Consider the following 23,414-nt stretch of genomic DNA (forward strand, 5'->3'; position numbering starts at 1 on the left):
ATTTTTGGTTACGACAATGTGCAAAAGAAAAACCTACACAAATATGGGTCTAAATGTAAATGCAAAATCCTAAACAAAAAAACAAATTTCAAACTATATATGAGGGTACGTAATTTTGCATGCATGCATGCAAATACATTAAACAATATTCTCACCATATACAAAACATATATATCAAACAAGTAATATTACATAACATAAATCTTAAGCAAATAAATTAATTAGCTAACATGTAAAAAAAAATTAAATTTGCTAATATAATTAACTACATCAACAATATATAATAATATATTTATATAATCCATATATAATCTATATATTAATTTATATAAATAAATAAACTAATTTTCTGTATATATATATAAAAGAATATATATATATTTCATTGTGTATATATACACACTGCAGGTGTATATTCGGTATGTATATATATATATATATAAATTTCAAAATCAGGTATATATATACCTAATTTTTGATAGTTGATCGGGAATGGCTTGGTCGCCGGAGGGAGCGGCGGTGACGGACGATGGTGAGAGAGAGAAGCACCACCGAGGGAGAGAGAGAACCACCGAGAGAGAGAGGCCTACAGAACGGCCGGGCTGAGAGAGAGCACGCAGGTGAGAGAGATGCTGCGCGCAGAGGGGGCTGATGGAGAAACAAAAATGGCGGATGAAATGGGTCTGTATCTACTGAGTTGCGCAGGGGAGAGAAAGAAAGAGAGGGAAGAAGGAAGAAAGAAGGGAGAAAGAAAGGAAGAAAAAAAAAAAAAATCGAAAAAGCAAGGGAAGGCGCAGCTGGTGTGCGCGCCTTCCCGAGGAGCATTCTTGATGTGGCACGTCTGGCACGTCTGGCACGTCAAGAACTCTTTTAATTTTTTTTTTTTTTTTTGTAACAATTTTAATTTTAATTTAAAAAATATACAATTTTAATTTATACCATTATTTATTATATCAATTTTTTCTCTTATATAACACATTATCCATACAGTATACTTAAAACTTATAATTAGATGATAAACAAATTAATACTCTAAACGTACAAATAATAAAATTCATTTGTTTAATTAATATTACTAGCTAGAATTATTTATGCATGAGAATTTCATATCATATATATATATATGAATGAAATGTTTGATTCATATACATGTATTAATATTAATTGTACAACAATATATGATTATAATACTAACTAATTGCCATGCATGTGATATATATACGTATATACTAATTAATTTATACTAATATGATATAATTGATTTTTTATACCAATTGAAATCTTAATTTTACATATACCAAGTAATTTATACTAATGATAATAAACTATAATTTATACGAATGACCATAAAAATTAATTTTTAAAGCCAATTAACATTAATTTTTTTTTAATGCATATTTTTTTATATCAAAATTAAATTTATTTTTGATATATATATATAATTGAAAACTCTTTGACGTGCCATGCATGACACGTCAAAACTTTTTGACGTGCTATGTGTGGCACGTCAAAAACTTTTAATTAGTAATTCCAACATTTTATGTTATTTAAATTATATTTATTTTAATTTTATTAAAATTATATTTACTCTATCATATAATTTTTTCCTCTTATACAACACATTGTCAAATTACAATTAATTAGAGAATAAATAAATTAATATTCTAGATTTATAGATAATTAGATATATCCATTGACCGACCACATATGTTGTGTTTGCCGAATTCATGTAAGGTTTGCGGGTCTTATAAAATAAATGTATCAAGTATGTTTTATATATTTTTTTAAAAATAATATGGTTAGCTATCATATTAATATTACTAGACTGATCGATTTATGCATGCATGATATGTATATATATATAAATATACACTAATGATAATTTTTTAAAAAATTATCATTAACAAGTAATCTATACTAATGATAATAAACTATAATTTATACTAATGACAATAAAAATTAATTTTTAAAGCCAATTAACATTAATTTTTTTAATGCACATTTTTTTTATATCAAAATTAAAATTATTTTTGATATATATATATAATTTAAATTTTTTTGACGTGTCATGCATGACACGTCAAAACTTTTTGACGTGCCATCTTCACGTCAAAAAATTTTAATTAGTAATTCCAACATTTTATGTTATTTAAATTATATTTATTTTAATTTTATTAAAATTATATTTACTCTATCATATAATTTTTTTCCTCTTATACAACACATTGTCCAATTACAATTAATTAGAGAATAAATAAATTAATATTCTAGATTTATAGATAATTATATATATCCATTGACCGACCACATATGTTGTGTTTGCCAAATTCATGTAAGGTGTGCGGGTCTTATAAAATAAATGTATCAAGTATGTTTTATATATTTTTTTAAAAATAATATGGTTAGCTATCATATTAATATTACTAGACTGATCGATTTATGCATGCATGATATGTATATATATATAAATATACACTAATGATAATTTTTTAAAAAATTATCATTAACAAGTAATCTATACTAATGATAATAAACTATAATTTATACTAATGACAATAAAAATTAATTTTTAAAGCCAATTAACATTAATTTTTTTAATGCACATTTTTTTTATATCAAAATTAAAATTATTTTTGATATATATATATAATTTAATTTTTTTTAACGTGCCATGCATGACACGTCAAAACTTTTTCACGTGCCATGCATGACACGTCAAAAAATTTTAATTAGTAATTCCAATATTTTATGTTATTGAAATTATATTTATTTTGATTTGATTAAAATTATATTTACTCTACCATATAATTTTTTCCTCTTATACAACACATTGTCCAATTACAATTAATTAGAGAATAAATAAATTAATATTCTAGATTTATAAATAATTAGATATATCCATTGACCGACCACATATGTTGTGTTTGCCGAATTCATGTAAGGTTTGCGGGTCTTATAAAATAAATGTATCAAGTATGTTTTATATATTTTTAAAAAAATAATATCATATTAATATTACTAGACTGATCGATTTATGCATGCATGATATATATATATAAATGTACACTAATGATAATTTTAAAAAAAATTATCATTGCCAAGTAATTTATACTAATGATAATAAACTATAATTTATACTAATGACAATAAAAATTAATTTTTAAAGCCAATTAACATTAATTTTTTTAATGCACATTTTTTTATATCTGAATTAAAATTATTTTTGATATATATATATATATATATATATATATATATATATATATATATATATATATATAATTTAAATTTTTTTGACGTGTCATGCATGACACGTCAAAACTTTTTGACGTGCCATGTGTGGCACGTCAAAAAATTTTAATTAGTAATTCCAACATTTTATGTTATTTAAATTATATTTATTTTAATTTTATTAAAATCATATTTACTCTATCATATAATTTTTTCCTCTTATACAACACATTGTCCAATTACAATTAATTAGAGAATAAATAAATTAATATTCTAGATTTATAAATAATGAGATATATCCATTGACCGACCACATATGTTGTGTTTGCCAAATTCATGTAAAGTTTGCGGGTCTTATAAAATAAATGTATCAAGTATGTTTTATATATTTTTTTAAAGATAATATGGTTAGCTATCATATTAATATTACTAGACTGATCGATTTATGCATGCATGATATATATATACACTAATGATAATTTTTTAAAAAATTATCATTACCAAGTAATTTATACTAATGACAATAAAAATTAATTTTTAAAGCCAATTAACATTAATTGTTTTTTAATACACATTTTTTTATATCAAAATTAATGTTAATTTTTTTTTACAAAAAAAAAAATTAGTTTTTGACGTGTGTAATTGACACGTCAAAAAGTTTTGACGTGTGGATTCTACAAGTCAAAAACTTTTGATGTGTCAATTACACACGTCAAAAGTTTTTGACGTGCCATTGTGACACGTCAAAAATTTTTGACGTGTGAATTTACATGTCAAAACTTTTTGACGTGCCAATTTCACACGTCAAAAACTTTTGACGTGTTACAGCACACCACGTCAAAAATATATCTGTTGACGTGTCTTTTTCGACACATCAATATGTTTTGACTTATGTTTGCCACGTCAAAAAATACCCTTTTTTTTGTAGTGCAATGATTTGTTGAAATTTGAGTTAGCTTTCCAATGCCGCTTGAATCACCTTAATTGGATATTTGAGCTGAAAGTTATGACCAAAATACCGAGACGTATGCAGAATCCAAATTTGAATCCAATCCGATTTTGACTCCAATTTGAGAAATTCCAAATTAATCCCTTTCTTTATTAGATTAAACTTAACCATGATTGGTTAAGTTTAACCATATCTTCTAGGTCTTCTCAAAGTGTTCTTTTAAGCCCAAAATCAATGGAATTAATTGCATCTTTATTTATAACATGAAAACAATAAAAACAAAACAAAATCAAACAAATAACAATGCTAAGGAATTAACATATGCAAATTAAGGGGCTTGAATATGCAACATTTGGTGCTTATCATTACATATCTCTCCGGGTGAACTGTTCCAATGGGAGTTTCACATCAACTTAATTTGGGGGACCACACTCTACTTCTGCAACATGTTGTGGCCGGGTGGATGTAGGACCTTTGATGCTTTTGCGACTAATGGCAATGGGTTTGAACGATGGAGTCCATATCCATATGATCAACATGATTATAATCTTCTTTGGCAGGCCCAAGATGATGGAATATACTTGTTCAATGGTGATGAACAGAAATATAATTTACAAGAGATGTGAGGTCATTGATAAACATGAAGGCATGCAGATCTATTATAATGAGGTCGGGCAACATTGTTAATTTTCTCTAATAAATAAAACGAAAAGAACTTTTTGATTCCGATGTTTTAAAGGTTTCTCTCAATAACATGGTGAATATGTATTGCTATAGATGAGAAGAAAAATTTGAAATAAAACATTTGACTCTTCTTTTTTTGTTTTGTTTTTTTTTTTTGTTTTTGATATGTCCACACAAGCGAGGGGGGGGGGGGATTCGAACTAGTGACATTCGCTTCATTAAGCGTGGTCCACAGCCGATTGAGTTACCCCCTTAGGGAAGACTTTTTTTTTTTTTTTTTTTTCTTTATTTTTTTTTTCTCATAAATGTGCAATTTAGTTATTTAACATATTTGTATGTCCAACCTATAACAGCTAATTAATAGATGGATGGAGTAAATTGGCATTGAAACTGCAAAATAGGATCCAAATTACATTGAGCTAAAGTTAAATGGGAAAAATGACAAATAAGTTGTAGTTTGTGGAGAAAAGATATATATAGTTATAAAAATAACTTTATGAGGAGTGATGATTCTATGTTTATATGTTTAGTGATTATATGTTTATTGAGAGCTACAAGGGATGTTGGGGTTTTGTTGTAAGAACTAATAATACAGAATGAAATTTTACTTCAACTCTTAGGACCTCAAAGATTAGCTAGTTTTAGCTAGTGATAGAATTGAAGTAAACTTTATTGGGAGCTTGTGCTTGGCTTTCATTTGCATTTTGCAGGAGCTTTTGGAGCTATAACGGTAGATACACCATGGGACATACATACATGTGGAAATTGCCTTATAGGACAATGTCTCTTTAATAGCTCTTAGGCTATTTTTTTTTTGGCAAATACAGTAGCTTCATGGTGTTTCTTTAACCTCTTGAACTAACAACCATATTTAATTTAGCCTCATAAGTTGACTAGTGTAATACTTAAATACATCAAACTATTATCTTGTTATACTTCACCTCTCTGTTAGTGTTGATCCATACTTAGATGCATCAAAAATTTAAAAAGTAATGTTACATATACTCCCACTTTATTAAATCTATTTTTTCACACTCATAGGTAACTTTTTAAATTTCCATTGGATTAAATTGCAATAAAGATTCATCTTATATCAAATGATGGTTTCAAAAGCAACATATGAGTATGAGACCCTTTATTCTGCACCTATATGTGGCTTTCTAAAACTATCATTGGATTAAAATGCAATAAATTAGCATATATAGTAAACCAGTTTCCTCCAAACTGGTTTACATTGTGCATTTTTATAAATATGTGAGAAATAGATGCTCTAAATGTACTTGAGAATTATATATTTATAAGTTTTTAAGATACACGTTACTTTAATAGCATGAGTTAGAAGGAAATTTCTTCTAGAAAAATTTGTTAATGAAAAAAAAATAAAAAACAAACAAACAAAAGAATTTTTTGAGAAAAGGTCCCACGGACATTTGCTGGATTCAGAGTCCAATGTCTTGACCAAACAAGGAAAAACCAAATCATCATCTCACAATCCAACATAATAACTTTCCTTCTCTATCTTGATTTTGTAATCTCATCACCTACCATTGAAAATTGAAGTCTTTTGTCTAAGTATATATGGACATACTATATGTGTAAAATGTAAATTGTGGGAAAATTATTGAAGAAAATACCTTGTTTCTTAGTTATCCACATGTTAAGCTGTAGAATGAATGAGTTGTTTATAATTGTTTGGGTATTTAAAGGATGTAAGAAGTAGGAATATTTGAAGCATTCGAAATGAATCAAGCCAAGGAAGTAGATAAAATGAGTAATTTAGCACTCTTGCTTGTCTTGGCTCTATGCATGAGTCAACTGCTAATCGCCAACACCATTAGATATGTTGTTCACATTGAAAACGAGTTTAAAAATCATATTTGATACAGCAATGGATAGTAATGAACAAGAAAACAGCAAGTAGAAGGGATAAATATTTCTAAGATTGTGAGACTATCACAAGAATCAAAGAAACCTTCTCAAATCAATAGATGTTATCTATGAATTTAAGGAAAAATAATAAAGAAACTCAATTCTGAGTATTCTTATTGAGAAAACCAAAAATATTCATAAACTGAGTTTGCTAGAGGCTATAAGCATGTATTTATAGCCTCCAATACTCCTAATACTACTAAAACACGGAATAGGGACTTTCAAAACCATAATCCCAGCAAAACAAACAAAGAAAGTCGGTTTAAAGTGAAATAAATGGGGAAAAAGTAAGATAGTGCCCCGAGTGTGCTCGATCGCACTTCTAGGGACTCGGTGCACTTGAGCATGTGATCGATTGCAGTAATAGAGACGACCCTCAAATTCTAGGGGTTGGATGCTCGAGTGCAGGCATCGTGCGCTTGATCGCAATCAACGTGTGATCGATCGCAGTTCTAGGAACTCCCTTTTCTGCCGTGCGAGTTTGGGATCGCGTCACCATCTTTCGGGATATGTCCACACTACCATCCATTCCCGTCTTCGTCCTGAAATCCCAAACACTTCGATCTACATCATCCTCCCCAGGTTGGAGAGAATTCGCCCACGAATTCACATCCTCATCCGAAGAATCCTCTGTAAACGGGACAAGGTGTTTGACATTAAAGACATCAGACGTCTTAATGTGGCTAGGCAACTTTAATCGATAAGCATTCGAATTGATCTTCTCTATAATCTCTACCGGACCAATCTTGTGAGCAGCCAACTTGTTGTATTCTCTTACCGAAAACCTATCTTTAGTCAACACATCCCACACAAAATCTCCTTCCTTAAATTCTACAGCCTGACATTTCTTATCCGCATCTGCCTTATACTTTGCTGTGGACACTTGTAAATTTTGAAAGGTGAACTTGTGACCCTCTTGTATTTGGGCTATTAAGTCTTCGGCCTTACCATGTGGTTGCTTCAAATCTGGAATAGGCGCCAAATCCAATGGGGCACGAGCATTACTCCCATAAATGATGGTGAATGGGCTCAGGAAGGTACTCCAGTTAGTTGAACGGTTATAGGCGAATTTGGCTTGGAACAATTTCTAGTCCCACGACTCGAGGTGCTCCCCCACCAAACTCCGAAGCAAGGTTCCCAGTGAACGGTTGACTACCTTTATTTGCTCATCCATTTGTGGATGGTAGGTGCTGCTGAAGTCAAGCTTAGTACGTGACAATTGCCACGAGCATCGCCAAAAGTGGCTAAGGAACCGTGTGTCGCGGTCAGAAACAATGGACAATGGTAGCCCATGGAGGTGGTAGACCTCTTGGAGATACAATTGTGCCACATTTACCACATCGGCTATCTTCTTACAAGCAATGAAATGCACCATTTTAGAGAATTGATCAACAACCATAAAGATAGAGTCGTTACCTTTTTGGGCATTTGGTAAGCCCAACACGAAGTCCATGCTCACATTGGTCCATGGCCCCTTTGGAATGGGAAGGGACATATACAAGCCAGCATTGGTAGCCGACCCTTTGGACACTTGGCAAATTCGGCAGTTCTTCACCAATCTTTCCTCCTCTTTCCTCACGCTTGGCCAATAAAACTGGTCCGCCACCAGTTGTAATGTTTTATCCCACCCCATGTGCCCTTCATTTTGGCGTTCTTGGATAATCTTCAATCGCAGGTTGCCTTCTGGAATGCACAGTTGAGTGCCTTTGAAAAGGAACCCATTCTACAAGCCAAAGTCGTCTCTTACCCTTGAGGATACCTCTCCAACCATGGGACCAAAAAAGGGATCATCAGACAAAGAATCTTTTAATAAGTCAAAGCCTATTACCTCCGACTTCATGGTGGTCAATAGGGATGATTTCCAGTTGAGGGCAACGGTCACTTTATTCAAAGCCCCCGACTAGTGCTTGATTGTAAATGAGAATTGTTGGACAAAGGCAGCCCATTTAGCATGTTGGGATGACAACTTATCTTGACTATTAAGGTGCTTGAGTGCTTCATGATCCGAATACAAGATAAAGTCGTTGTAGGCGAGGTATGAGCTCCAATGTTTCAGTGCTTGCACTAATGCATAAAACTCAATATCATATGTGCTATAATTAAGTTGTGCATTCTTCAATTTCTCACTGAAATAAGCCATGGGCTTGTCCCTTTGGCTGAGTACCACCCCAATGCCTATCTTTGAGGCATCAGAATGTAGCTCAAAAGGTAAGTCAAAATCTGGAAGGACTAGTAATGGAGCTGTAGTCAATTTTACCTTGATCAACTCAAAGGTGGTAGTTGCTGCGTCACTCCATACAAATTTTTCCACCTTCATACACTCCATAAGCAGTGCCAAGATGGTGCTAAAATTCTGAATAAAACGTCGATAAAAAGAGAATAACCAGTGGAAGCTATGTACCTCATGTAGTGTAGTTGGGAGAGGCCAATCCCAAACTGCTGTGATCTTTGACTTGTCCACTGCCAATCCATCTTTGGACACCACGTATCCAAGAAAAAGGACTGAATTGGTCATGAAGGAACACTTAGCAGGTGCCGCATAAAATTTTTCTTGGCGCAACATATCTAGTACCTCCTGTATATGTCGAAGGTGTTCCTCTGCTGTGGAGCTATATATAGGGATGTCATCAAAGCAAATGACTAAAAACTTCCCGATGAATGGACGGAATGCTTGATTCTTCACCCTCATGAAGGTGCTAGGAGCATTGGACAACCCAAACATCATCACCAACCATTCATAGAGCCCCTCTCATGTTTTGAACGCGGTCTTCCATTCATTACCAACCCGCACCCGAATTTGGTAGTACTCACTCTTCAAATCCAGCTTTGTTAACACCGTTGCCCCACTCAATTGATCCAATAAGTCATCCAAATGAGGGATAGGAAAGTGGTACCTTTTGGTGATTTTATTGATGGCGCGGCTATCTACGCACATCCTCCATGTTCCATCCTTCTTAGGCTTGAGCAATGCGGGGACTGCACATGGGCTTAAGCTCTCCCGGATATGCCTTTTGACAAGAAGTTCTTCCACTTGTCGCCTCAACTCTTCATGCTCCTTGGGACTCATGTAGTAGTGTGGTCGGTTGGGAAGATTTGAACTGGGCACCAAGTCAATTTGGTGTTGAATGTCATGAAGGGGTGGAAGCTCCTTGGGTAACTCTACTGAGAACACATCTGAAAATTCTTCTAATAAACCCTTGACCGCGGGCGGCACTACCTCCGTAGAACCACACTCCTTCCCATATAATTGGTACACACAATCTGAATCGAGCATCTCCTTAATGAACTCATGCTTTGCTAACTACATTTGACCCGCCCCTTTTGAAGGTTTGGAATCTTCTTTAGGATTTGGAAGGAGAGTAAGTTTTACATTGTCCACCAAAAAACTATAGGTGTTCTTCCTCCCATTGTGATGAACACTCCGATCATATTGCCATGGCCTTCCGAGTAATAAATGGCATGCATCCATGGCCACCACATCACACCATGTTTCATCTTTATACTTATTGCAATCGAAAAATTCACAAGGCAACGTTTGGATACTATTACCTCGTTTCCTTTTTTAAGCCTCTCCAAGCAATATGGTGTAGGGTGTTTCTTCATCCCAAGGCCCAATTTTTGGACTGCTTCCTCCGCTACTACGTTCTCACAACTGCCCCCATCAATGACAAGCTTGCACCCTTTGCCCCTAATTGTGCATGTCGTCTGAAAAAGGTTGTGGCACTGGCCATTGTCACTCTCCACCTTCCAAGGTGTAAAACACGCCCTCCTAAGCATTAATAGAGGGCTGTCATCCCCGGTAACAAATTCTTCATCCACCCCACCATAGTCGTCAAAGATTGCTTCTTGCTCATCCTTTTCCCCTTGTTCTTCGAAGGCCTCTCCCGAGTCAATGAGTAGCCCCTTACAATAACTTTACCGTTTGCGGCAATCCGCCATCCGGTGGCCAAGTTCTCCACACATAAAACATTTAGGCCCATTGGATGCTGCAGCTCGAGTCAGTGGTCCCGTGGTGGTTGGGGTACGGCCTTGACTTTGAGTTGGAGTGGTGCTACGTACAGTGAATGGCCCATTTAACTAGTTTGTGCTACCCCCGGTTCCTCGACCGAATCCTCCAAAAGGCCCTCTAGAAGCCGTCCTTTCTATCAATAGTGCCCGTTGATGGGCCTCGGACACATTAGGTGGATCAGCTTTAGGGAATCCTAAATTTGTTGGTGCAAACCTCCAATGTATCATGACACGAGTTGGTCGTTTGTTTCGGCTAGATCCACGTGAGTGAGGTACTTGTAGAATTCTTTTGTATATTGATCCACAGACTTCAAACCTTGGCTCAAATTTTGCAGCTTTTGATACATGGTTCGGGTATAATTGTAGTGTAAAAAGGCCGGTCACATATGCTTCAACAATTTCTCCCATTTGTTGATTTTCTTGTTGCCTTACAGCTCTCTTGATTGATTCAATTGCTGCCACCATGCAGCTACTCTCCCTCGGAATTTGGTTGCGACCAAAGAAACTTGGCGATCCTCGGGCACCCCCTTGAAATCAAGAATTTCTCCAACTACCGCTACCCAATCCAAAAATTCTTCAGGTTGAAGACCCCCATGGAATTCTGGAATATCGAGTTTGAAACCGCACCCTCACAGATTAGCATGGGCTTGTACATGGGGTTAATGGCCATGTACTCGGCACCCTGTGGAAAGGTTCCCAGCTTCATTCTCGGTACCTTGTTCATCTTCGTCCTCTGAGCTGGGTGGTGAGGATTGTTGACGGTGCTCGTGGCGCCCCTCTGGATTGGCCGCTAGAGCGTTGGAGGCCGCAAGTTGGGCCCTCAAATCAGTGACCGTTTTCGCCATGAGTTGCCACTGCTCGTCCGTGTGTGTTTCACCAACTACTTCCTCACGTTCATACACGTCCTCTAGATTTGCGAATCGGTTGCCCCTTCTCCTTGTGTTTGGCGGTGCCATGGGAAGAAAACTGGGGCTTTGATGCCAACTAACGCAGCAACGGATGGTAATGAACAAGAAAATAGCAAGTAGAAGGGATAAATATTTCTAAGATTGTGAGACTATCATAAGAATCAAAGAAACCTTCTCAAATCAATAGATGCTAACTATGAATTTAAGGAAAAATAATGAAGAAACTAAACTCTGAGTATTCTTATTGAGAAAACCAAAAATATTCATAAACTAAGTTTGCTAGAGGCTATAAGCATGTATTTATAGCCTCCAATACTCCTAATACTACTAAAACACGGAATAGGGACTTTCAAAACCCTAATCCCAACAAAACAAGGAAAGAAAGTTGGTTTAAAGCAAAATAAATGCGCAAAAAAGTAACATAGCCCCGTAGTGCACTCGATCGCAGGTAAGTTTGCGCTTAATCGCACTTCCAGGGTCTAGATGCTCTCGAGCATGCGATCGATTGCAGTTCCAGAGACATATTGGTCACAGTACCAGAGATGACCCTCAAATTCTAGGGGTTGGACGCTCGAGCGCAAGCACTATGCGCTTGATCGCTACTCCAGGGTGCTCGATCGCAATCAATGTGCAATCAATTGCAGTTCTAGGAACTCCCTTTTTTATCGCGCAAGTCTGGGATCGCGTCACCATCTTTCGGGGTATGTCCACACTACCATCCATTCCCATCTTCTTCATGAAATCCCAAACACTTCGATTTACATCAATATTCTATAAGCTCATTGTAAGTCCGGAGACAAAGATCTTGGCCTCAAGCATATCCGTGTCACTTCCGAGTTCTAATGGAAGTGTTCCATCAACTTTTGGCACACCACACTTTACTTCTGCAACTTGTCGTGGGTGGGTGGACATCCGACCTTCGATGTGTTCTATGTTGAAGGCAATCTTCTCCATAACTATTGTCGCTACTCAGATTGCTACTGGATGGCTCAAGATGATGGAACTTACTTATTCAATACTTATAAGGTAGCTTTCTCATTAAATTCTGAAACATGGCATATTTTAGACGTTTAGATGAAATGGACGGCTGAGATTTATGAACTTGAGAATCTTAAATTTAAAAGGAATTTCAGGGGATCTCATTCTCAGAAACCAAGAGAAGATAAAAAGAAAATTAAATAATGAGACAATTTGTGAAACTTTTTGTTTTCCTCATTAACACAATTAAATGCATTACAAATAAAACTCCTACTTTTTAAATTCGTTACTTTTTAATTGTCTCACCTATATAACTTTGAGATATAAATAGAAAGCAAGAAAAGAAAGAAAAATAAACAGAGAGAGAAAGAGAGAATTTGGGAACATTTTTTTCTTCATTAAGACATCAATTAAATGCATTCCAAATAAGACCCCTACGTTTTAATTGTCTCATATTAAGGATATAAACATAAAGCAAAAGATAAAAAAAAAAAATAGAGAGAGAAAAAAAGAAAATTTGAGAACCTTTTGTTTTCTTTATTAAGACAATTAAATATATTACAAATAAAACCCCTATATTTTAATTGCCTCACATTGATATATTGATATATAAATAGAAACCAAGAGAAGATAAAAAGAAAATTAAATAAAAAGATAGAATTTGTGAACCTTTTATTTTCTTCATTAAGACAGTTAAGTGCATCACAAATAAAATCCCTACTTTTTACATTCATTACTTTTTAATTGTCTCACCTAAATGGAAGTTTACTGAAAAAAAGGCCATGTGTCGCAATTCTAGGCACTCTCTAAGAGGACGGGTTCACTCACAAAAATAAATGGGTTCAAGATGTACACGTGTCGCTATTCAAGCCAAAATTGGGCTTTTATATATAAAAGGAAAATTATATAAAGGTCCCTAAGAGGTAGCTCAATCGGCCGGGACCACGCCTAATGAAGCGTGTGGACATGTAAAAAAAAAAAGGAAAGGGAAACTTCACTGAAGACCCCCGAACTTCCACCCATTTTGAAATACCTCCCATAAACTTCAAAATCTCTTAATTTAGTTCCTTGAACTTTCAATTTCTCTCAGTTTGGAACCTTCCGTTAATTTTAGCCGTTAAAAATTCAAAAAAGACAAAAATATCCTTGATTTTTTTAAAAAATAAAAAATAAAAAAATGTTTTGGAAGTTGAAATTTTATACAAAAGTCAGGGTATAAACATCATGTGACGTTTAAAATCTAAGGAAAGGGGTCCAAATTGAAAGCAATTGAAAGTTCAGAGGACTAAATTGAGAGATTTTGAAGTTTAGTGGGGATTTATCAAATTGAGTAGAAGTTCAGGGGTCTTCATTGAAGTTTCCAACAGAAAAAAAGAAAATTATATAAAGAGGCGAAATTTGTGAACCTTTTGTTTTCTTCATTAAGACAATTAATTGCATTACAAATAAAACCCATGCTTTTTTTTTTTTTTTTTTTGAGATAAAATATATCGGCACTTTTATAAATCAATCAAGCTGAAAAGAAAACAGAATGCTCCCTTTGGAGAATTTCCTGGATACAATCAGGAACAAACCCAATCCATGTCCTCTCAATGCCCTTACTAGCAGCCTGTCGAGCAATGGTATGGGCCACACTATTTTGTTCCCGTCCCACCCCCTGCACCCGCCATTGTAGAAAGCTCGACAATAAGATTTTCATATCATGCACCAGATGACCGATTTTGCTCCAGTCGGTGTTCACTGCATTGACAGCCTCCACCACGACCTTCGCATCTCCTTCTAACAATATCTGAGACAGGACCAGTTCTTTACCTAATTCAAGAGCTTGTGTTCCTGCCCATGCTTCTGCAGCTAGAGGATCCAAACAACCAGACCTGGTCAAACCACGAATAGCCAGAACTTTCTCGTCCCAGTCACGGACTACAGCACCCATCCCAATCTTTTCCTTCTGTTTACACAGAGCAGCGTCCCAATTTATTTTATACCATCCAACCGGAGGGGCTGCCCATTTATCTTGAGCAATATTTCCTGATCCTGGTGGTATTGTGATACGGCCTATGGGCTGCACAGACGCAAAAGCTTCTGCAGCTTCTCTCGCTTGTTGGACCATAATATTGGGGTGAAGGAAAGGACCTCCATGAACCACCGATTACGCCGAGACCAAATTTTCCTGATTAAGCCCACAAAAAGATTGATCTCAGTTACCTCCCAGTGCTTGAAAATCGCCTCTACCACATGATAGAAAGTTGGACCCCCAAAAGAACTTTTCTGCACCTTTCGCCCACACCCGCTCCACACATCGCGCACTGAGGGGCACTCCCATAAGATGTGAATACACGTCTCTTCCGCAAGACCACATATTGGACAGGATGGGTCAGTGATGACCTTGCGTTTGCATAGATTGGCTTTGGTGGGCAATATCTCACGGCAAGCTCTCCATAAATTTTTTTTTTCTCCATTTGGCACTTGTAGTTTCCACAGCAGCCTCCATAGTTCTCGAAACTCCCCTCGTCCCGAACTTTCTACTTGTTGTTGCATCTTATCTTCCATTGCCATGTAATAAGCACTACGGACCGTGAAGATCCCCTTGGCCATTCCCCTCCAGATTATTCGATCTTCTTGATCGGTGACACTTAAAGGAATAGATAGGATAGCCTTCACCTCATTGGGGAGAAAGATTTCTTCGATAAGCCTTGTATTCCACCATTTTGTATCACAATCGATTAAATCACTTACTTTAGCATCCGAATCTAGAATCCGAGGGTAGGATTGGATAGAATAAGTGGTTGGGATGGGGACCCACTTTTCCCCCCAAATTCTCGTTTTCTGCCCATTTCCAATCTGGGAGAGCAGCCCTCTTGCAAACAGATCCCTTGCCCCCCATATACTTCTCCATGCGAAGGACGGTGTATTTCCCAAACTCGCATCAAGGAGAGTGCCATTAGGATAATAGTCCGCCTTCATTATGTTCGAGACAAGACTGGTCGGTTCCTGCCAAATACGCCAACATTGCTTGGCGAGGAGGGCTTTGTTAAAACACACAAAATCTCGGAAACCCATACCTCCTCTAGCCTTTGATTTCCCATCTTATTCCAACTTAGCCATGAAATTTTGGATGCTCCCCACCAAAACTTCTGCATAAGAGAATTAATTTTTGAACACAACTTTTTTGGAAGCAAAAATACACTCATACAGTAAGTTGGGAGGGTTTGAATATCTGCCTTTAGTAAAATTTCCTTATTCACTTGGGAAAGAAATTTTAACTTCCAATCTTGAAGGCGTTTCCACACACGATCAATGATTCCTTTAAATTCAATTGACCGTGACTTTCACACCAATGCCGGGACTCCCAAATATTTGTCATACCGTTGTGAACTTTGAATGCCGGCAACCTCCAAAATTTGCTCCTTTATTTCCGCCAAGGTGTTACGACTAAAGAAAATAGCCGTCTTTGAAGCATTCAACTGTTGGCCCGAAGCTCGCTCATATGACTCGAGGGGAGATTGAAATCTAGTCCAATGACATATATCAGCTCTGGAAAACAACAAACTGTCGTCAGCAAAAAAGAGGTGGTTAAGTCGAGGCCCCTTTTTGGATGTAGGGACCCCCCTCAACTCCCCCGTGGAATCTGCCTTAGTCAACATAGTACTCAATGCCTCTGCACAAATAAGGAAGAGATAGGGCAAAATCGGATCCTCCTGCCGAATTCCTCGAGTTGGAGTAATCCTTCCTGTTGGAATCCCGTTTATTAAGACCGTATAATGAGCAGTGTTGTTACACTTCATGATAAGCTCTATCCAATTCTGATCAAAACCCATCCTCTCCATGACTACCTTCAAAAACCTCAATTCCACCCGGTCATAAGCCTTGGTCATGTCAAGTTTCACGGCCATATATCCCTTCTTACCCCGCATCCTAGAATGCATAGTATGTAATGTCTCAGAGGCGGCTAAAACATTATCTGTAATCAACCTCCCTGGGATAAAAGTACTTTGGGTCTATGACATTATAAAAGGGAGCACCTTTTTTAATCTATTAGCAATAACCTTAGAGACAATTTTGAACAGGACATTGCAGAGGCTAATAAATCGAAATTCAGTTACGAAAATAGGATTTTTTGTCTTAGGAATAAGTACAATGTAAGTAGCATTCATCTCCTTGTTAATCACACCACCATTTAAAACATAAAGGAGAGCTTGACATACCTCAAGTCCTACAATACCCCAATTTTTTTGAAAGAAACCTGCATGGAATCCATCCGGACCCGGCGCTTTTTGGGGGGCCATTTGAAATAAAGCTGTCCGCACCTCTTCTTAGGTAAAAGGTTTGGATAGTTCTTCATTCATTGTGGCTGTAACCCGCCCTTCTAGACCTTCCAACCCGTCCACCGTATGCACATGCTCTTCAGAGTGAAACAGATTCCTAAAATAATTAACAAAAGCGTCCCCTACCTCTTTTGTATCATCCCAAGATACCCCCTGTTCATCAGTTATACAACTTATATGGTTGCTCCTTCGTCTTTGATTGGCACAAGCATGATAAAATTTAGTATTTTTGTCACCAAATTTTAGCCAATCAATCTTCGCCCATTGACACCAACGTAGTTCCTCCTGCGCCATGCGGAGCTTCAATTCATCCTTGAGTTTTGAGAATTCACCCCAATCCAGGTTATTCTCATCCCCCTGCATTGCAGCAAGTTGTTCACACTGCTTGTTAAAATTCCACTTTGGTTCCTCTGCCTTTCGCCTCCACTGCAGCAACTTTTTTTGACAAGATAAAACCTTGCAATTTAGGATGTGCCACGGGTCCTCATCAAGCTGCTGCCCACCCCAAGCCTCCTCTATAATTTCATGGTATTTTGAGTCCAACTCCCACCCCATTTCATATCTAAACCTTCTCTGCGCCTAGTGCCCAAACCTGAATCCCAATGGAAGCAAAAAAACCGGGGAGTGGTCTAAACTGATGGGTGCCGTAACATGCACTTCTGCCCCCACCAAACAACTCACACCACTGCCAATTTGCCACCACCCTGTCCAGCCGCTCCTTGATAAGACCCATCCCTTCTTGACAATTACTCCACGTGTATTTAGGTCCTCTAAACCCCAAATCTGAGAGTCCACAATCATCCAGGGCAGATTGAAAGTCTTCCATTAATTTTCTTGAATGGCCATGTCCTCCAAATTTTTCAGATAGATTAAGGATTTCATTGAAATCCCCACACAAACCCATGGTTCTAGCTCCAAGTTTGCAGTATGTCGAAGGAGAGTCCTCCCTTCCATTCTCTTACTAGCGTCTGGATGACCGTAAAAGCCCGTAAGCTTCCAAGGTGTACCGCTCAAGTAAGAACTCACCCTTGCATTAATGCGACGATGGTTGAAATTTTGAATTTCGACACCATCTTCAGTTTGCCACAATAACGCCAATCCCCTACTTCGACCCACATTATCCACGACGAACATATTGTCAAAGCCCAATTGAAGCCTCACCCTTCCCATCTGAGTTTTGCACAGTTTGGTTTCCGTAAGGAAAACCACTTTGGACTTCTTTTCCCACACCATACGGCAGAGGTCTCGAATTGTCTAGGGGTTCTCAAGCCCCAGACAGTTTCAACTTAGTAGAATCATTGCGGTCGGCGGGGCTGGATGCCAGCCTCCGCCAATCCCGAACCAACTTCTTTTGTGTATAATTCCACTCCGCTTGACTTTGTGCTAAGCACTCCTTTTGTACGCCCCTTCTTATTTTTCTCATTCTCCTCATATTTGTTGCTATCCTTCTTACATTTCCCTTGAGATTCTGCACTGCTTATCGTGTGGGTTACTCCCTGTCCTGATCATTCTCGACGTTTCCAAGTCACTGAGTCACTAGCTCATCGTCGGGTAGTGCCTTCCCCACTACTTTCACTCCTTATTTTTTCTGCCACATCAGCAATGGTGAAACTCGGGCAGAAAGTTCTTGGTTGATTTACGTCCATATTAGAGGTCCAGTCAGCATGTATTTTTTCCACTTCACTACCCCTCTGGGCGTTAACTCCAGGAAACCCAACCCCATGCACGTGGACACCATCTGCATACGCAGTTGAATCCTTGCCAAAACCTCCAACGTCTTCCTCCCTATTTCCACCAGCTTCATATCTTTATAATTATTGAGAATATCTTACCTCCCAATCTGCGACTCAACTAACAGATTGTCAAGATTGACCCCCAAAATAGGATCCCCACAATTAGTGCCTTTGTCTCCCCCATCCTTACTAGAGTTGGTCTGTGCATTTAAACCATCCATATTTTCATCTCCCCAATCTCTGCCCATCATTCCTCCATGAGATTTTGAGACAGAAGGATTATTATTGGAAGGGAATTTATTTTGCCGAAAGTTACGCGCCGTTGGTGACCCAGCTCCGTTCTCCGCCATGTTAGGGAACGCTCCTCCCCTCTCCGGACTTCTGCTGTGGGGCCTTTTCTGTCGTTGGGATTGTCGGTCCTGACCATACCGACCAAACCCAGCTCCGTTATCATGGTAGGAATTCTCTTTTTTGTCCTGCATCTGGCCAACCTTCCTCCAAACGCACGCTTAGGGGATGGTGCATGGAGCCATGGCCCAAACTCAGTGGGTGCATTTTGTTTCCTAGCTTTGCTTCTCACCGGGCATCCTGTCACCCCATGCTTGATCACACCACAATGGAAACAAAATTTTGGGAGCCTCTCATATTGAAAGGTAATCAACATAGAGGTCCCGTTAATTTTCATCATTCGTCCTCTCAACAAAGGCTTTTTCAGATTAAGAATAATCTTAACCCTCAAAGCTTTTCCCCAACCCATGCCACCTTCATCTACATCCACCTCTTCAACTCGTCCCATTGACAAGCCAATCTGTTGGCCCATAGTCCGGTTCATACAGGCCAGAGGGAGTCTGTACATCCTTACCCAAAAAGCTACTTCATCAAATTCGTACTATGCTGGGGGAGTTAAACTGTCATAGTCCTCCACTGCGAAAAGGTTTCCCTCAAAAACCCAAGGCCTCCCTTCCAACACTCTGGTTTTGTTTGATTCCATTACAAAATCCACCAAAAACATGTTGTCCCCTACAACTTTAAAGGAGGGAGATCCTAATGGTTTCCAAATACGTATCAAAGTGGATCGTATTGTCTCCTTACTCATGAGGTGATCAGCAATCAGTTTCCCCACTACATAGGTTCTCCTCCGATGGGCTCCTTCCTCCCACGCCTGGTTCTAGATCTCCAATTCGACCCCCTCAACCTCAGAGAGAGAGAGAGAAGTTCCCCACATCCGTGTTAGATCCTTGGCCATCTTTGCGTCTGCCATCAATAGATTGTAATACTTCCACCGCCGTGAGAGGCTTGGAAAAAAATCCTTCTGCCCTAGGCTATAGCACGCCTAGAGAGAAAACTTTCATAATAAATTCCATTCTTTTGCATATACTAAGAGCTTGTTTGGCCTTAAACCCATACTTTTTAAATTCATTACGTTTTAATTGTCTCACCTAAATGGAAGTTTACTTCAAAAACGTCATGTGTCGTAATTCTAGGCACTCTCTAAAAGGACCGGTTCACTCAGAAAAACAAATGGGTTCAGGACATGTGTTGCTATTCTAGGCACTCTCTAAGCCAAAAATCGGCTTTTATATGATATGATATGATATATGATATATGATATGAGATGCTATGATATAAATCGAAAGTAAGAGAAGAAAAAAGAAAAATAAACAAAGAGGGAGAGAAAGAGAGAATTTTGGAACCTTTAGTTTTTTTTTCAGTAAGACGTCAATTAAATGCATTCCAAATAAAACCTCTACGTTTTAATTTCTCACATTGAAGATATAAACATAAATCAAGAGAATATAAAAAGAAAAATAGAGAGAGAAAGAGAAAATTTGGGAACCTTTTGTTTTTCTCATTAAGACAATTAAATATATTACAAATAAAATCCCTACGTTTTAATTGCAAAATTTTATGAATTCAATGTAAAATTTGCAAAAGAGAAGTAATCAATTTGAATAAAAATAATATATAATTTAGAAAAAATTATAAGGGACACAAACGAAAATTGAAGAACATACCCACAGGCCGCGGATAAAGATAAAAAAAAAAAAAAAAAAAAAAAAAGAGGAGTTAATTCATATGGAAACCACTTCTATTAGTTAACCAACAATTTAATAGGATTAGCAGTAAGAAACCTTAGAACATTAATAGGGTTTAGCGGTTTATCATATGTGCCATTAAATTCTTAGTGTACAATGAATGAGTTGTTTATAATCCTATTATTTGCTGCAAGAACACATCCGGGCATCTGGCGGTTTCAGAAAGTCTTATTGAAGTGAACTAGTTGTATATTCCCACCAGGGCCGCCACTAAATGAAGTTGGCAAGTTTAGGATTTCAGTCTTCAAATTCCAAGTTAGATTTACAATATAGGTTTAACTTATTATTTATAAAGCATTAAAACATGAGCATGATCAATCAACGCTGACTGAAACTTATGCTATACCTGGGAAATGTCGTGGGAAGAAAAGGCGCAACACAACCGCAACGAAAGCAATCCTTTTCCCAATCTCTCCTCTGCATCACCATACAATTTGTAGCATATAAGTACAATAAAGATTGAGATCATTGAAAAAGTGTTACAAAAGTACAACTGATCACCTGAAGATGTTGAACAGTAGTGAAGGAAAACTGAAGAAGAATGTACAGGATTAGCAGAGACGTAAGAATGTTTGTCTTCCAATGTGTTCGATCCAGAACCAACAAATAACTAAAATAAGCATATGAAAGGAATCAATTAAGCCATACGAAATTCTCGGACCACCACAAGTAATAATAACTAGACAGCACGATAACAAAAACATAATAGACTAGAGAAACATGGCAAGAGTATGCTCTCATTTGATCAGTTGGCAATTCCGAAGTAACTGTTTTCACTTAAAAGTTCAATGATCAATTCACAGCCATCAGATGCTGCATGTTTACGGTCAATTGATTAAAATTTTCATGTAGGGAAGACGACATCTGTAACAAAGATATCACAATGAATCAATGATGTAGAATTTAAAGATTCAACCTACAGGATGCATATTTTTCCAGCAATATTGAATGCCAAGGCAAGCAACAGAAAACATAGTAGACCTCCAAGCAAAAGGACATAAAATTTTCTTGACTAATCAAAAGTGAAATAAAGTGAAAAGAAACAACTCGGTAGATTCAATTATAGAATCTTGAGACATAAAAGGAATGCGACAAGACTGGTTGCAGCAAAACCTGCAGAGAAAACTATAAAACAGGAGGCCCAAAAAAGAGGGAAAAGAAAAAACAATTTGATTCATCAAAAAGGAACTAAATTGAGGGAAAAAAACAAAAGATAGACTCTCTAGGAAGGAATGTAAAATTGAGCAAATTTAAATCCCATTAGTAATTCTATTTAGTAGACCCTATACAACTATCATATAACTCAGAGCTACTGGCTTCTTCTTTTTTCATTTTTTTTACAAGTGCTAATTTAATGGCTAACTTTCACTGCCACTTCATCTAATTGTATGACAATTGTACTATATAACATTACTCATTAGAATCAGAAATTCATCGAAGACACCCCCCATTAAACCATGGCAGTAAAAGCAAACATATTTAAACCCTATTAGAAGATCAGTTTACCGAATGCATAAACTGAATGATCCCTCAATACATCTCATGAACAAGTGATATTAGACAAATTCAGTAAAATCATGCCATGAAAATGAAAAGAAAAAAAAAATTACAATGGGGTTGACTTTCACGAGAATGATCTGCAGACCATCAACCAGAGTGAATAGAAGCTGAATCAAATTGACCATCAACCAAAGAATAAAAAAAGTGCACAAACACACACACCCACGAAAAAAAAAAGATCTCATGATAACAAAAACATATAGACTAGAGAAACATGGCAAGAGTATGCTCTCATTTGATCAATTGACCTTCAACTTCCAGGCGCTTTGATTCTATTGATGGTGGTGGCTCCTAGTTTACTTGCAGACACTGTAAGGGACGACTGGATTGGCGTGGCAATATGTCTTGCCATTGCATGTTATTTGCTGCAAGAACACATCCGGGCATCTGGCGGTTTCAGAAATTCCTTCACAAAAGCCAATGGCATATCAAACACGGTTGGTATAATCCTTCTGTTGGTCTATCCTGTCTGGACACTGGTACTTGACTTCATATAGCCACACACTCAGAAGATAAGCTGTTATCATTTGCACCAGTATAAACGCCAATAGAAAAATTGTGCTTTATTCTGTTGAAGGGGATTAGCATAATTTTTTTTTGTTATTTCATCCTTATCATGTGATCTTTTTTAAGGCATCCAAATATTTTGATTGTCTTTTTGTGTCATTATTGGGTTAGGATAGATGAATTCGATAACAACGTCCAATTACTAAGACACATCACATGTTACATGGGCAATTCCAAAAAATAACACATCATCGGACTGTAGATGATGGAAGCCCGTCATTCTACTGACAGTCGGAGGAGTAGGTTATGTAACAAAAAAGTTGAGGTGTGTTTGTTAAAGGGTAAGAATGTTTCGTATAGAAAAATGAAAAAAAAAAAAATTATTTTGTAGTGATTTTTTTAAAAAAATTTAAATAGCAATAAAAAGTAATTGATGTAATGTAAAAAGTAAGGGAATGTTGAAAAATGAAAAAGTAAGATGAATAATATTGAACCAAAATCGTTTA

General features: G+C 36.8%; 1 pseudogene; it reads left to right on the top strand.

Annotated features, from left to right (window-relative positions):
* The window catches only part of LOC132170965 (cold-regulated 413 plasma membrane protein 1-like), an 80,648-nt pseudogene extending 57,747 nt beyond the window's left edge, over window positions 1-22,901 (top strand).
* The last annotated feature ends 513 nt before the right edge of the window (window positions 22,902-23,414 follow it).

The sequence above is a fragment of the Corylus avellana genome, chromosome 2 (assembly GCF_965113065.1).
Source record: "Corylus avellana chromosome 2, dhCorAvel1.hap1.2, whole genome shotgun sequence".
Taxonomy (NCBI): domain Eukaryota; kingdom Viridiplantae; phylum Streptophyta; class Magnoliopsida; order Fagales; family Betulaceae; genus Corylus; species Corylus avellana.